Source organism: Halichoerus grypus, chromosome 2, assembly GCF_964656455.1.
Source record: "Halichoerus grypus chromosome 2, mHalGry1.hap1.1, whole genome shotgun sequence".
In the NCBI taxonomy this organism is placed as follows: Eukaryota; Metazoa; Chordata; class Mammalia; order Carnivora; family Phocidae; genus Halichoerus; species Halichoerus grypus.
The window spans coordinates 139550065-139566213 of record NC_135713.1 but is presented as its reverse complement, the minus strand read 5'-3'; positions in this window follow the sequence as shown (position 1 = coordinate 139566213).

The window sequence follows — 16149 nt, the reverse complement described above, 5'->3', positions numbered from 1 at the left end:
CTGTTGGGGTTTTATTTTGTCGAGTTCCTTCCCCTCCCCGCCTTAATCCACCAAGTCAGGCTTTACCTTGATAAAATTAACAATCTACCCAGCTACCCACTCACACACAAAGTCAATATTCAGGTTTAAGAATAGTCTATAAAGCAAGTCTAAATAGAAAATTTTCAACTAGAATTGGGGGAGGGGAAATGTTAACTCTAACCAAGTACAGTATATTACAGCTTTGGTAGTTATATGTATAAAAACTCCACTGAGAATCTTCTAGTCCATGTTGGTTTATGGACTCAGCAGACACAGGCTTGACTGTGGCTTGAGGCCTTGCTGACCAAGAAAATACACTGAAATTGGAAGCAAACAAGCCTTTATTTAGGCAATTAGGATGGAAATTCCAGAGGAAACAGGTTCAGGTAGGAATCTCAATAATGTTCCCAGGAAGACAAAGAGGGGTTCACAGTTACAACGGTGAAAGGTCTTGAGTACAGGTCTTAGCTAGGTCCTCTGTACAAAACAGGGATGGAAACTAGGTGAACTGGGATTAGTTGAGTCACAGGCACATGAGGATTGAAACTTGTTTAACTGGATGGGCTTCTTAGGAAGTGAAGAAGGTAGATAATCTAGTTGCCATGGTGAGGAGGGAGTCCAGTCCAGGCTCAAGTCCAGGCTGCCCCAGCTGGTGGGGTAAGTTCATAAAGTTGAGAGTTGGTTCTGATGAGGACATGTACACATTTCTCCTTTTAAAAGGGACTCTTGGCTAGGCTTGCTGGTTCCATTTGAAGTCTTTGGGTAACATAGCAATACCCATAGGCTCAAACTAAGTCATTATCTATTGTTTATCTGTTGTAATTCTTTTGGTCTGGTTAAAGTAACTGAACAAGGAGTCCATTAGGCTGGGTGGCTCAAATGAGTTGGAATGGAAGCAAACCACAACCTAAACCAGAGTCTGTGCATACCGGCTGGACAAAAGTCAACTTAGGAACAACCCATCACAGAAAGCCAACTAGACTTCTGCAAATAAAGCAATGGTTAAACCTATAGGCAGTTAGATAAATTCAAGTGCTTTGTTTCTGCCTCTACCTACTGAGAACGTCTCCCCTACTCCTGTCCATGGAGTGCTCTGGACCACTTGAGGTGCAGTGCTGATCCCCATAGATAGAATTGAAGATAGTAACTATCAGTGTATTGATCTTTAACAGTTGGTGACCTCCTCCTCTATGGAGGAGGAAAAATGGCTTAAAGCATCTTGAGGTCCATATTTTCTAAGCTAAGCAATGCCAGGTGCAAAAGACCTCTCTTCAGACACTTGGACAGCAATTCTAGGAAAGCACATGGGTCTTTGTGTTGAACGTTCACCTCTGTCTGGTGGGACCCATTTAATTGTTTTCTAGGGTTGGTCTCTGTGCCCTTGAATATTGCCAGCGATTGAGTGTGCCGCTAACATAGCATGGGATGAGGGACAGGTAGCCCCTGAAAGAAAGGGATGTGGGTGAGTCACTATGAGGCATTTATTACCTGAAGTTCTTTCTAGAAGTCTGATTAAGTATTATAATAGTGATTATTAGGATTTCATTATAGTTAAAGTTCAGATGAGAACAAATAGACCAGTTCGTTAGATCTCAAAAATGCATTTAACATAATTGAATATCTATTCTCAAAAGCATTTTTAATTGAAATGTTAACTGAAGAATTCATCACTAAAAAAAAAAAAAAAGTAGGCATTTCAGACTAATTTGTAGCATGGAGCTTACTGATGAAATTTCTAATAGTATCTTGACAAGAAAGTATGTTACCAGAGCCATGACTTAAAAATGTTGAGGGGATGCTTGCTAACACGTGCTCTAAGGACAAAAGAGATAACATGTGCAGGAAGGAAAAATGATTGCACATCCATTATTTAACTGAAAAAAGGATCAGATGGTTTGTTGGACGTTGTATCATGGCCTTTGTCCCATTTCATTCATGTCTTACCCTCCTAAAGCCTTTATACCTGCTAGAAATTCTCTATGTGTGGAGGTAGCTCAGGACACTTTACATGGTCATACTAAGGTCTTGTTTGCAATTTGCACTAATGGTATAAAATGATTGTGTATAAAAATGGTGGCACACTAGCACCAATACCCTACCATGTACTGAAAGTATAAGAAAAGGCTAGTTTCACTTAAGATGTTCTGATAAAACCTCTAAGTGATGAATTTTAGTAAATCTAGACAAATGAGTAAGCATATTTAATATTTTATGTGAGGAAATAGAAAATGCACGTGAACATTTAGACTGTACATGAAGTATGATGGGTGTTCTGAAGGAAAACATGGGTGTTTTTTGTTCTTGTGGTGGGATTTTTTTTTTTTTTTTTAGTTGTGAGCTGAACTAGCTGCTTTTTTTATCAAATGCCATTTTTATTGAATATGACTAACCATGGTAATTGAGACTTGGGTTTTTGGCAGGAGTTACATCAACATTGAATGAAATAAGCCTATCACTTCAAGAAAAACATCTGACAGTATTTGTTGCCAATGATAAAACTTAAGCTTTCAAACGAAAATTAGATTTTTTTGAAAACTGGAATCTTTATGAGCTTGTTTCCAAATACTCTATTCTAGGCGATTGGTGGTACTACTAACAAATGTGACTGTATTGATAATGTATAATGTAATATGTCAGTACTTAGGTTTGCTTCAGAGCTCACGGATCTAACATTTCCCAAACAGCCAGTGCGTGATGTAGAGAATCTGTCCGGCATCTGTAGAGTTTGTTTCAAAGTGCAAGATAGACCAAGGGATTTTTGTGTCAAAAGAGCACGAGAAATTCAATTGTAATGGGGAAATTTGGAACCGTAGAAAGTATCGTGAGCGAATTACCACGTATATGGTTTTACTGGGTTATCAAAAAAGTAAATAAATAAACACACTTACTTAAAGGCTATTAACACATTCCGTTTCCAATTGAAATTTTTTATATGCCTGTATTGTCTTGATCTACTTCCACCAGAACAATTTGCCAAAACAAATTGAACATAGAAGCAAACAGAATACAAAAAGATACTTTCTAAGGCAGACATCAGAGAAACTTTAAAAAAAAATGTAAACAGTAAAGCAATCTCTATCTTCTCACCATTTTCGTTTGGAATACATACTTCTAAAATATCTGTGATAACATGTGCTGGGACTGTTAGCCAAAACACGAAGAAAATTTGGAAAATTAGTTAGAATTTCGAATATGCGAAATAGTGAACTGCTAGCATAGGCTAATCCCTCAGTTAGAAATTTTCCCTGCCAGCTACGCCTCCCCCAGATCTGAGTCCATGTTTTACACTGACGGAAGGTCCTCAGTCTCCCAGACAGGTTATGCGGCCGGCAAAGAGCTCCCATGGGGCCCTGAGTTGATCCTTCGTGTTAGACTGACTGTCCTACAGGCTGGGATTCCCCCTGCTGCCTTCTCATTGACTCAAGGAGATGTTTTCTGGGGCTTCCTAAGTATTATAAAGGGCCTTTGCATCTAGCATAAAAATCTGGGGCAGAGGGCAACGATTCACGTGTTGTTCATTAAATTTTGGACACTTCTAGAGTATATGGGTTCACTTTGGAAGTTTACCTGAAATATCAAATTACAGTGATAGGGATTATCTTACTTGGTGCATCTACTTCAATCTCCCCTTACTCTCTCATTGATCACAAATCTCTCTTCCTGGTTTCCTCTACCCTTAGCAGTATTGCAACTGGTGTGGTAGGGTAATGTGGTATAAAAAAAAAAAAAAAGTCCTACTCATTGCCATGGAGTCAGGCCGATATATTAAACATCATGCATTAAAGACGATAGCTTTGTACCTTCTGTACTTGGGAAAGTAAAGGTCACTTAGCAACCTGAAACCGTTACTAGTAGTCTATGGATAGAAGAGTTGAATTGGTAAGTTGAGTTCTGATGATGAGATTTATTGTGGGTTATGGAGGCTTTTACCAGGATTCTGCACCATCATTTTTCTTACTAAGCTTCTGGCATTGTGGAGCAGAGGGCTCTCGCACTCTCGAGCTGCCTTGATAAATTAACTTGGATAGACCTTTTCTGAGGGTGGGTGAGCACACTCCCTCCAGGAATAAAAGTCTCACTTAAAAGTAGAATGAAAACAGACCAAGAACAAAGGCATCATTAACTTCAAGTTGAAGAAATAATTCATAAAGCTGAGGTCAGTCACTTCTCATGGGTAAACTATTTCCTTTTATTTATTTTGGTCACCTTGGTGTACATGAGTATATAGGAATCAACCAGGATCATTTTTTTACGCTCTTAGATTTTCAACACCATTAGTCCCATGAGCTCAAAATGCTGCAAACTTCAAAGTGTAGCCATAGCCACATCATTATGCCTTCAAACCGACCTTGCCCAGTAGCCCCCAACCCCCCCGCCCCCCAACCCCCAGTAGGTGAGCAGTAGTTACAGATGCCACATATAAATTTTGGTCCACTTGGCAAGGTGCCACCTCCTGTGGCTGTAGAAAGAAATGTAAAAACTCATCAAACAGTCCAGAAAATATATCAAACACTCAACAATGTTTTTTTTAATGATTTGTATAGGAACAAATCACAACATAAAAATTAAATTTATATGACTGGAACACAATAAAAGAATAGTGCATGGCACAGATGTAAGCTCTATAGAATTTCTCTTTCAAACAGATTTTATGAAAGCTCACCATTGTCTATTCTGCTCAATTTATAATATTTGTTTCAAGTCAGTCCATTTAATTATTTGTCTCAAAAAATATGAGCAGGGTATAGAATCAATATACAAACCTTTAGTGTTGGTTTCTGTACACTAATGACCAGAAAGGAAATCAAGGAAACATTCCATTTTAAAATTACATCAGAAAGAATAAAATCCCTGGAGAAGAATTTAAGGAGGTGAAAAATTGTACTCTGAATTATAAGCCACAGATGAAAGAAATGTAAGGCAACAGTAAAGAGATCCGCTCCAGTCTTGGGTTAGAAGAGTTGATACTAGTGAAATACCCTACCACCCAGAGCAACTGGCAGCCTCAAGGTCATCCCTATCCAAACTCTGTAAGCAATTTTTTCTCTAAAACAGAGCAATCCTAAAATGTGTGTGGAACCATAGAAGACTGTGAGCAGTCCAAAGAATACTGAGAAAAAACAAAGTTGGAGGCACCACACTCCCTGATCTCGAACTCTATTACAAAGCTAAAATAATAAAAACATTACGGTATTTGCATAGAAATAGAAATACTGATCATTGACAAGTAATGGAGAGCTCACAAATTAAAAACAAAACAAACAAAAGAGCCCTCCTACATGGTCCATTTATGACAAAGGAAGCAAGAATATACGATGGTGAATGACGGTCTCTTGAATAAACAACGCTGGAAAGTCTGGACCACTGTCTTACTGCATGGCCAAAAAGCAGCTCAAAATGGATTAAAAACTTGAATGTAAGGTCTGAAACTGTACAACTCCTAGAAGAAAATTTGGAGGTAAGCTTCTTGAGATACGTCCTGGCAATGATTTTTTTTTAAATGACACCAAAAGCATAAGCAAAAATAAACAAATGGGTCCACGTGAAACTGATCTTCAAAAACTAGAAAGAGAATCACCACATGATCCAGCGATATAGTTACACATAGATTTTTTTCCACTTTCTCTTTCATGTTTATTTCAAAAGTGCGGTAAGCCTTTCAATGCTGGTTTCTAAACTTGAACTTTCACGGAATGGGATGTTGCCATAACCGAGATTGTATACTCAAGATTTCCTGTTAACTTGTCTTAGTTAAGAGTATTTAAAAAGCAAGCATCTCTGTCAGCAGGTTCAGTGTCCTGCACGATGCTTCGAAAGATGGTCATTAGTGGAATATAACACCTAGATGATCTGAACTCTTTAGCTTATTACTTTCAAGGCTTCAAAACCTTCATACAAGTCCAGATACTTGCCACAAAGGATAGTGAGGCACAGGTCTTGGTTTTGTAATTTTGCAATGGCCAGACGTTGAGATTGCATGATGGAAATCCTGAGTAGCCCCTATTAAGCTTGATGTATAAGCAACACACAGAAGAACACGGAATATTTGTTACCTGCACTTGTCATCACACTATATACAGTGGGGTAAACCGAGGCTCCCAGGTTGACATTTTCAGGATAGAACTAGAGCTCACACATGTTGATCCCCATGATCTCTCTGCCAGAATTTAGATGCGATCCTCTCTTTATATCTTAAAAGGAGAACACAAATTCAGGTTGTTTCTCAGTTAAATATCTCCTTTTCATCGATTGGATCTAGGTCAAATTGTGAAGATAGGGTTTGAGGTCTTCATCTCCTTAGAATATGTCGAGATGATGTCTGACTCTGTGTCAAACTCCCTCGTTACTGAAAGTGTAAGAAGTTGAACATGGCTCTTGAGACATTTAGGTGTTAAAAGGAATTTAACCAAGCACAAATAAAAATCGAAGTCATGTGAGAGTGTTTCTGTGGCTCTTGTGAGTAGCAGGGTTGGATGAAGCCATTCTGGGGTGAGGACAGCATAGTAGGAACCAATAAATCAGACCAGCCCGAGAGATGGAAGGTCATGTGAGCAATAGCTCTGGATGACATCACGACTAACCGGGTTTGCTGGGCAGGAAATGGGATGAACACTGTCGGACAGCTTGGTTTTTGGACTGGAAGCATTAATAGCAAGATATATGTTGAAAGAATCAATTTAGGCTTCTAATAAAGGAAGAGACCACCCCTTCCCCCCCTCCCCACCACCCCTTGGCTGGCATGCTGTCCTTCGAAGACTGTGTGCTTGACTTATTTCTGGCTAAAGACACTCTCAAAAAGAACACCTCTTTGTAATTTTTCATCCACTCCTCTTTTCTCCCTAGCATAGTTGCTGTTAGCCCAGGAAAGGGTATTCCCAGCTGGGGCTGACAACTCTCTAAGGGCTTCAGGATCGTTTGGGGTCTCAGGGCTTTGAGCCACTAACTATTTGCAGGAGGGAAAATGCAGAGGGGACGTGAATTTGCGGGGGGGGAAGGACTATTTCAAAAGCAGCAAACCACTAATTTATAAAAACTACTTACAGAGCCAGTTTTCTTCAGTGCCTGAAACACACCCTTGAGCGTTGATCTCCCAGTGCTCCGAGCCACGATTTGGCCGATAGCTCTAGTCTGGCCGGCATGGGTGGTTTCTGATCCTCAAAGAGTTAAGGCTATTGTGGAAAAGAAGGCGTGTGTGTGTGCTCATGTGTTTTAATTACCCCAATTGACTATATTGATCAAATGCAATAAGTAATGTCTTAGTTTCCACTTGACAACTCAAACCTAGTTTGCCCTAACCATATTGAAGTTTCCTATGTTAATAAGCTTTCTGTATTAGAATTTATACGTGTATTTCAAATTCAAATGCATACGTATATTTCAAATTCGGTGTTTTTACTTTTAGTATATTTTCTGTGTGCTCAGCATATCTGGATTTCAGCAACCTGGTTAATTTTATCTGCAAACTGCCTTATTTTTATGATCAGAGACACCTGTCAGATTAGGGAGGCTATGGAATGAAAGGCATTAGCCTGTGGAATAAGTGATTTGACTTGGCAGTGAAATCCCTCTCTCTTTTATCTTCTGTGCTCATTGTCATTGTTTGTAGCCCCTCTGGGTGTAGAAAAAAGAGCGATCCCTTAAACACATTGGAAATACAAGTTAGGAAATGTCAATTTCATAATGGGCTTGAAGTTGATTGAAATAGAAGAGGGGATGTGACCTAAGAGCTGTGCCCCTCTGTCTTCTCTTGGCAAGTGTGGACTTGATCTCCCATTGTCCAGTAGAAGTCCTTGTAGGACAGGGAGCTGTTGACCATAAAGGTGATTGCAGTGATCCACTGTGGGGAGAGTGTGGAACAAGCTCAGGTCTGTAAGGTCTTAGTCTATATCTGAGAATAACCTCCTGGGTGCTGGTGATAAAAAATAACCTCCAGTGACTCCATTTTAGATTATTACATCTTTTCGGGTATGTGGTCTCCACAGTGCCAGTGACTGTTAAAAACCAGAGAAGTGTTCTCTTGTGTTGCATTTGAACTAAAGATTGAAGTGTGAGCTTAATAAGCCAGAGAAACTCCCAAACATTTGTTGACTTTATTTCCAGAAATTTCCTTCTGACTTGGGATCATGTTTGCCTATGGAAGTAGATCTTTCAGGATCCCTGGAACTGAGAAGTGCTGTTCGTGGTGAGGTGGTGTCCCCCATCCGTCTTATTGGCAGCGAATGGAATGTCCCGATGACCAAGGCAGCTGTGCTTGTCTGCTTGCTTGGTCTACACCATTTCTGCACATTTATCTGGTGATTTATTGCAAGCCCAGCTGCTTTGCTTACTTATTCAGTACTTGAAATTAAAAAAGATGCATTTGTAATTGAAGCTCAGAGAAATGATATTAAATATGACTTGCCATCAGACTAGGGGCAGAAGGTACAAGTTCTGCCTCATGATTTAAAGCCATCTGCAGACAGATGCATGGTTATTTAGAGTGGACCTTTGGAGGCTGGTTGGAATGCATTTTTAGCTGTCCGAGGTGCTTTCTCTTGGGACCTGAGCTTGAAAAACAACAGTATGTTTTTCTGATTAGCATGACCAGCACCAGTAATCCAGAAATAAAATGAGACTTCAAAACACATGTGCAGACATTCACGCCTACACACATTCATTCATGCTTTCATACACACCCTCACCCACATGCAGTTATCCTCTTGCCTGAATTCAGAACCAGAGTTAAAAAAAAAACAACTGGAAACATTGCTAATAAAGTTAAATGAAAGCAACAGTTGAGGCAAGAAAGGAATCTAATGACAGTGAGAGAAAGCTCCAGAAGTTTTTTCTGCTAGCAATGTTCTGGCAGAAGTTCACAGTTACTGTGAATTGGTGTCACTTGGAAACTCAGTAAAGGTCACTTTTTAAGAAAGGTGGATTCTGCGTCTTCGTCCATAACCTACATTTGTTTGCCAGTTTGTTCATTCAGCCTGTTCATTTCGTTCTGCTGATAGTTTCTTTTGCTGCATTAGTTGATGCGGTCCTACTTAATTTTTCCTTTCATTGTTTGGGCTTTTGGTGTCCTATCTAGGAAATTGCTACTGAGACTAATTAAAGGAGCTTTTCTGTTACATTTTCTTCTCGGGGTTTTATGCTTAGGTCTTTAATTCTCATCAGTTTGGTGTGTTTTCTCGGGAGTGGTGGAAGAGAGGGGTCCCATTTCATTCTTGGGCGTGTGGCTATCCACTCATCCCATCACCATTTCTGGAAGAGACCATCCTTTCCCACGGTGAGTCTTCTCGACTCCCTTGTTAACTATTAGTTAATCTGAGAAAGTTCTGCGAAGTCAGTCTGAATAGACCGTGAAAGAGGAAAACAAGCAGAACGGCCAGTTCCTGTACTAAAAATAAGGAAAGCCCAAGAGACGAGGGATTACCTTGAGAACTGTAGGCACAACCCTGCTGTCACTGGTCTTCCTTTTACTGGCTGGCTGCCTTTTAAGAATAAGATGTGTTTCTTGGGCCTCGGTTTCCAAATCTCTTAATTGGGGAGCTCGACTAGATCAGACTTTCTCAACTTTCCTTTTTCTATGGGAAATAAATGTGAGGACCTTTTTGGTACTAATCCCAGGATGTTGATAATGCCTCAACCTGTTTCTCTTCTATAAAAGAAATCTTAGCAGAAAGCAAGTAAAGTGCTGTTATTTGGGGCGCCTGGGTGGCTCAGTGGGTTGAATGTCTGACTCTTGATTTCGGCTCAGGTCATGATCTCTGGGTTGTGGGATCCAGCCCCATGTCAAGCTCTGTGCTCAGCGGGGAGTCTGCTTGGGATTCTTGCTCTCTCCCTCTCCATCTGCCCCTCCCCCTGCACTCTCTTTTTCTCTGTCTCAAATATTTTCTTAAAAAGTGCTATTATTCTAGGATAACCTTGAATTCCCATGAGTTTATGTAAGCAAATTTTGGTGTTTTAATGATCATTAGTACTAAGTTACTTGTGATCTTGTCACATTGTTACAGACACCTGACAATGAGAACTATAAGAAGCTGAAAGAAACATTCTAGATAATACATTGGATGGTGCCTGTGCAGCGAAAAATTAACATAGGAATGAGAGTGCTATTCTTAGGAAGGTCTTGTAAGTTTGGTGCTTGGCTGGCATCTGGGAACTTGATTGGTAGTATGTTGCCAGCATTGATGCAAAGCTTTTCATAAGTAAGTATGGCTAAATGTGTCTAGACTATGCAAACAATATGGTGGACACCGAGCAATCTTTCTGGGACTTGAGAAATGGGGTACATGTTAGGTAGAAGGTGTCTATTTAACCAGCCCTTAACCAAACCTTGGATGTGGAGTTTCTATGGTGCTTATTAGTAAACAACATTGACAAGTGTTGTCATAATCTGTTGCTGTAGGAACTAAGCACGTCTTGTGTGACCCCATCAGGAGAGACCTCTTGGAAGCATCTACCTAGTTTTCTTTGGGCTTTACCCCACGTGTCTTTTCCTTTTGCTGATTTTTGCTTTTTCTCTTTTCCCTGATGTTTCTGTGCTGAGTCTCCTGGGTGTACTTAGCAAATCAAGAACCTGGGGTGGTTTTTGGGACCTCTGATACAGTGCCATTTACTGACTTCTTAAAAAACTCTTCAACAAATACTTCGTATGGAATATCTCCTGAGGTGAAGAGACAGGAATGGGGAAAGAACATGAATAACACCTACATAGGCCTCAGTTGAGTGGATGGGATTGATTTAGTCAAGGGAAGAAATGCAGTGGGGCAGATGAACCGGTGTGCAGGGCTGGATGTAGGCTCAGTATCATAGAAGGTAACTTGGTGGCTTAAATTCTGCAATTTGGAGGTGACCTAAAAGAGCCTTATCTGAGTTAAGTGCAGGGAGAAGCCCCAGGAAATGTTAGAGATGAGTAAGGATATATTTGAAAATGGCTGTTGGAAGACACAGAGGCCCAAGATTTTGTAGTTATCCTTCACCTAACTGAGAAAGAAGGTATTAGTATTGAGGGAGGAAGATCTCTTGAAAGAATCTTCAGGTTGGGCCCCCAGGAATTCCAAGACAGCTAAAAATCTGTATGCTTGGGTAGCTCTGAGCATGGTTTTGAGGATTATAAAAAAAAATGACTAAACCTAGTGTTTCTCGTGTGTCAGATATGGTCTGAGGTTTTCTATGCATTGAATCTTTGAATCCTTTGAATACCCTATGAAGTATGTATTTTTCCCATCATCCCGATTTTACAGATGGAAGGCAGAGGACCAGAAAGTTACTTTGCCCACGGGATAGAGCTTATTGACCCATACTTGGAATGCTCTGCTCTGTTGCTGTGGAAATTCATAGAACTTTTGTTAGTTGAAAGTGGAACCTTGTACTCTGTCAGCATGTTCTTTTTCTAGGAACATTCTAGAGCTCATCCAAGAAGATGAGAGAAGGGAAGGGGCCGCTTCACTGAGCCTGACACTGTAGTGACCGGACTGTGGGAAGCAGCCCTGTTGATGAAGCGCCTGATTTTGAAGTCGGAGGAATTTGGGCGGGACCTACCCTGCTGTTCACTGGCTGGCTGATGAGGGGACAGCTTGCTTAGATTTTCTGTGCTTTAGTGCCTTTATTGACCTATCGGGAGAGCCTAGTATCTACCTTTTGTGGTTGTTGGGAGGACTAAATAAGGGAATGACTCTCATCCTTGGCACACTGCCTGGTACTTAGTAAGCACTGAACAAATGGTAGCTATTACCTAATCACTAGGGGATAGGTTATTCTCACACCAGTGTCCATTTCATGGCCACTTTTAATTCACCACTAATTAGATTTTGATGACATTGCATACAGTATTTAATTGACTGAAAAATCCCATTAATACTTCATAATGGGGTATACAAATTACGCAGAGAAAACATCATTAGAATTTTATAAAGGAAGGGCCACTTCTTCCTTATTTCTATTAAATATCTGTATCTTAGAACAGTGACTATATCTCTTGTTAACTTTTATCTAGATGGAACCATGGGGCTCCTCATGATCAGGAGCTGTGGTATTTTATAGCTTCTTCTTTGTATATCATCATGGAAAGTGCTATATCCCCAATTAACCCCCTCTTGACCATGACTATTACTGTGTCAATCAGCCCCTTTCCCTGGGGTAAATTATAAGTTTTTTCTATAAATTCCAGTTGGTTAACAGAGTGTAATATTTGTTTGAGGTGTATAATTTAGGAATTCAATACTTCCGTACAGTACCTGATGCTCATCACAAGTGCCCTTCTTAATCCTGGGGTAAATTTTTGACTTTGGTCTTGGCTTACTTGCCCCCATTACTTTTAGGAGGAGAGTCTTAGTACCCCTGAGAGATACTCAGCTGCCATCTTCTGGACCTTAGGAGGTTGCTGGTCTCACACACATGGGGGCATGGTGCCAACAGCTGGGACTTCTCTGGGATTGTCTTGCCACCATCTTCATGCTGCCTCCACTAATGTCCTGAGTGGTACCCTCAACCACATGTCCCTGGCTGCCATTTTCTCCCTCCCCCCATCAGCCCTTGTTGAAAAACGTGAGAAATTGTGCCCAGAGCCACTCAAGGATTTCCAGTTTTCCTTTTTCTTCAGCGGACCTTGGTTGACCTAGAATCCCTGTGCCCAGCCTTGAGTCCTTGCTATGGGTACTAACATTGCCTCTTACAGGGCTGGCGGGAGGGGCTTGGAAAGGAGCTGCTTAGCAACCCACATACAGGGGACTTGGAATATCCATTTTCCCCTCATACTCCTGTTACTGAAGACCACTGTGACTTTTCCACTAGTACGTCTGTATAACCTTGATTTCCTGGTCTTTTATATGCATTGTGGGTATTTGTCCTTAGTGTCACTTTTACGCCTGTACTTAAGGAAATTCATCCATTGCTAAGATGATGTATTCTGTTGTTTCAGAATTCTAACTATTGCAGTTAATCAAATGTTACCTGAATTTTATTTGTAAAATCTCAAAGCCTCTTGGGATGGTACTATTGTTTTTACTTCAGTCATTCATATGCAACATATTCAAAACTTGATGCTATATACACATATTTCCTTACTGTTATTTACCTAATAAACTTAAAGTTAAAAAGTCAAATAGCCCTGGGTGGAAGAATTGCTGATATGCTGAGAGCCCCAGGCAGATCTTGCCTTGATATGAACTCTTGGAGTGCGGACCTCAGGTCAGTCAGTCACACCATCAAGACTGGAGTTAGACCACCCCTACTATTCTGTGATTGAAAGGGTCCCATGAAATATAAAGTAAGACTTCATGTATTGTTTATGGAGGCTGTCATGGTATCATAGGAGGAAACTAAATAGGTTTGCTAAGATTGATCCTTCTCTTGGTTGCTGTGCAGTATCTAAATCAGGGTTCTGGGATCTTCTGAGCAGACGGAAGGGGAGCTGCCGTGTCCCTCACCTGGACATTCATAACTAACAGAAGGGGAGGCTGAGACGGGGTTGCTGCTGATTGCCTGATAAGTCTTGGGAGAGGTAGCTCACAAATCAGCAAGTGTCACTATGATTGTTACCATGTCCTTGGCTTCTCCAGGGACAAGGTGTATGCAAGGGGCATAATGCTGGTTCCCCCTCTCTGGTTCTATACTTGAATGAGAATGAGGAATGCTAACTACTGTAAAGGAGAAACATACCCACCCACGCAATTAAGAATAATTTTATTTTTCCCTCAAGTCATAGTTGTAAGTAGTTAAGGAGGTCCTCTGAGGTATGCATTTGCTTATGGCTTTCTCAGGGACCTTGGTGCTGCTGCCTTTGTGTGGTTACAGTATTTTGCATCAAAAGATGACAGAAAATCAATTGGGATATTTTAGGGGCCAGGTCTAGAAGTGGCGACTTCACTTCTTTCCGTATTTCATTGACCAATATGGTCTACTTACATGTAATGTAGATCGAACACAGTTTTGTGTTTCTCCCCGCCGCTGGGCTCAGGAGGAAAAGAAAATGATGAAACATCTAGTATTACCTGTGCCCCACTACCAAAGCTACTTGACCTCTAGGTGCAAACTTACCTTGACTCAGGATTTGGGACTGACTCCCTTCCAAGCTGGTGGGGAATGGAGAAATTGTAGTTGGAACTCAAGGAATTCAGCCTGAAGTTCATCTCTCCTGCCATGTAGCTGAGTCCATGTCCTCACCTTGTAATAATCATAATGTGTTAATTTTCTATCGCTGCTGTGCCAAATGACCACTAAAGAGTGGCTTAAAATAACGCAAATTTGTTCCTTTACGAGTCTGTAGGTGACATAACACAAGTCTAACACAAGTCACAGTGGAACTCTATGAGGTTGGCAGGGTGTCTTTTCTGGGGTTCTAGAGCACAGCAAGCTTCTTTGCTTTTTCCACTTTCTAGAGACCACTTGCTTTGCTTGGCTTGTGGGCCCTCCCATCCTGAAATTCACACCTTTATTCCAACCTCCTATCTCCTTCCCACCCCAACCTCGGCTAGGAAATGTTCTTGTAAGGCCCTATGTGATGAGATAATAGGGGATAATCTTCTCCTATCAAGGTCCTTCACATTATCAAAGTAGATTTTTCCATGTAATGTGACATACTGAACAGGTGCCAGGGATTAGGATGTGCCTACCTTTGCGGAATGGGGACCGTAATTTTGCCTACCACACCTAGCGAGCCCTTCCATAGTGCTCAGCATCTACCAGGTTCTGTTGAATGCCACTTACATACACTATCTTATTTCATCTTCATGTCCATCCTGTGAAGTAAATCCTACTACTAAACCTATTTTCAAATGAATTTTTAGGTGAGGAAATGATGGTTCAAAGACGTTAATTTATCCAAGTTCATGGAGATAGGTAGTGATGGCAATGGGATTGAAACCTAGGCATCAGGCTCTTTTATCCAGGCTCTTAATTAGGACCTTACACTAGCCGTGTACTGCAGCACAGTCAGATAGTATGAGACATAAAGTAACAAAGTCAGCCCTATGTGCGATCGGGTATATAGTCCTTCTTTATTCCCTTTGAGAACCAGTCCCCTCCCTTGTCCTTGAGCCCTCCTCACCTTCACACCTGGAGTCCTGTTACTGACTTAGGGTGCATGAGACTTGCGACTTCCTGACCTGCTCCTTAACGCTAAACGGGATTTTCCTCATGTGGACTGGGCACTACCCCGATGGTGAATGGGCAGAGTCCCTTTCAACTATCTTTTAATATTTCCACAAAAACCCAGGAGAAAGTTTCTGCCAAGTGCTTAGGTCTTGAACATTCTCTAACACTTACTGATGGCTTTTTCTTTTTTTTTTTTTTTTAAGATTTATTTATTTTAGAGAGCACAAGTAGGGGAAAGGGCAGAGGGAAAGGGAGAGAAGCAGACTTCTGACCAGGGCTCCATCCCAGGACCCCAGAATCATGACCTGAGCCAAAACCAAGATTCGGGCCCTTAACTGACTGAGTCATCCAGGCGCCTCCAGACGGCTATTTTTAACAAAAAGTGCTCACTTTAGACTAAAGGCCTTCTGTGGAAAAACAGGATTGGTTTCCTTTTAATAGCATCATTTTAATTGTTTTGGTTACTTTCTAGGCATGGTGGGTGATGCTGTTTTTTCATTTATATACCCAACGATACAGGTTTTCTTTTTTTTTTTTTTTAACAAATTAAAGATAAATCTATTTCAAGAAATGTTAAGCACCTAAAATGGAAGAGTAGGTACATGATCATGACCCACTCGTGAGGGAGGCATATGAGCAGATGACATTTGTCAAATGCAGTGCTAAGTGACTGCCTGCATCCTGCGTTATTGCTTGCTTCTAGGTGACCACTGCCTGATGGCATCTCCCTGGCTATTGGGATCCCGCTCTCTGCATCCCTGCCTGCCCACCTGGGCTCCCCGCCATGCCCTACAGTGCTCTTCTGATACTCCCCCCACCCCCACTTCCAGCTGCTCCCCCTCTCCGTGGCTCAGCTACATCGTCTCCCTTCCTGCTTGTCCCCGTGACGAGACAGGGCAGCTGTGATCCCAGACAATGAACCATGTCTTCAGGAAGTTAGAAGCCCAGGCATTCCAATGAGAAGGAATGTTGGAAAAGGCCTTCTCATGTCAATGAGATTTTTACAATTGAGAGAACATATTTTAAAAGTGATAAGACATGAGAGAAATG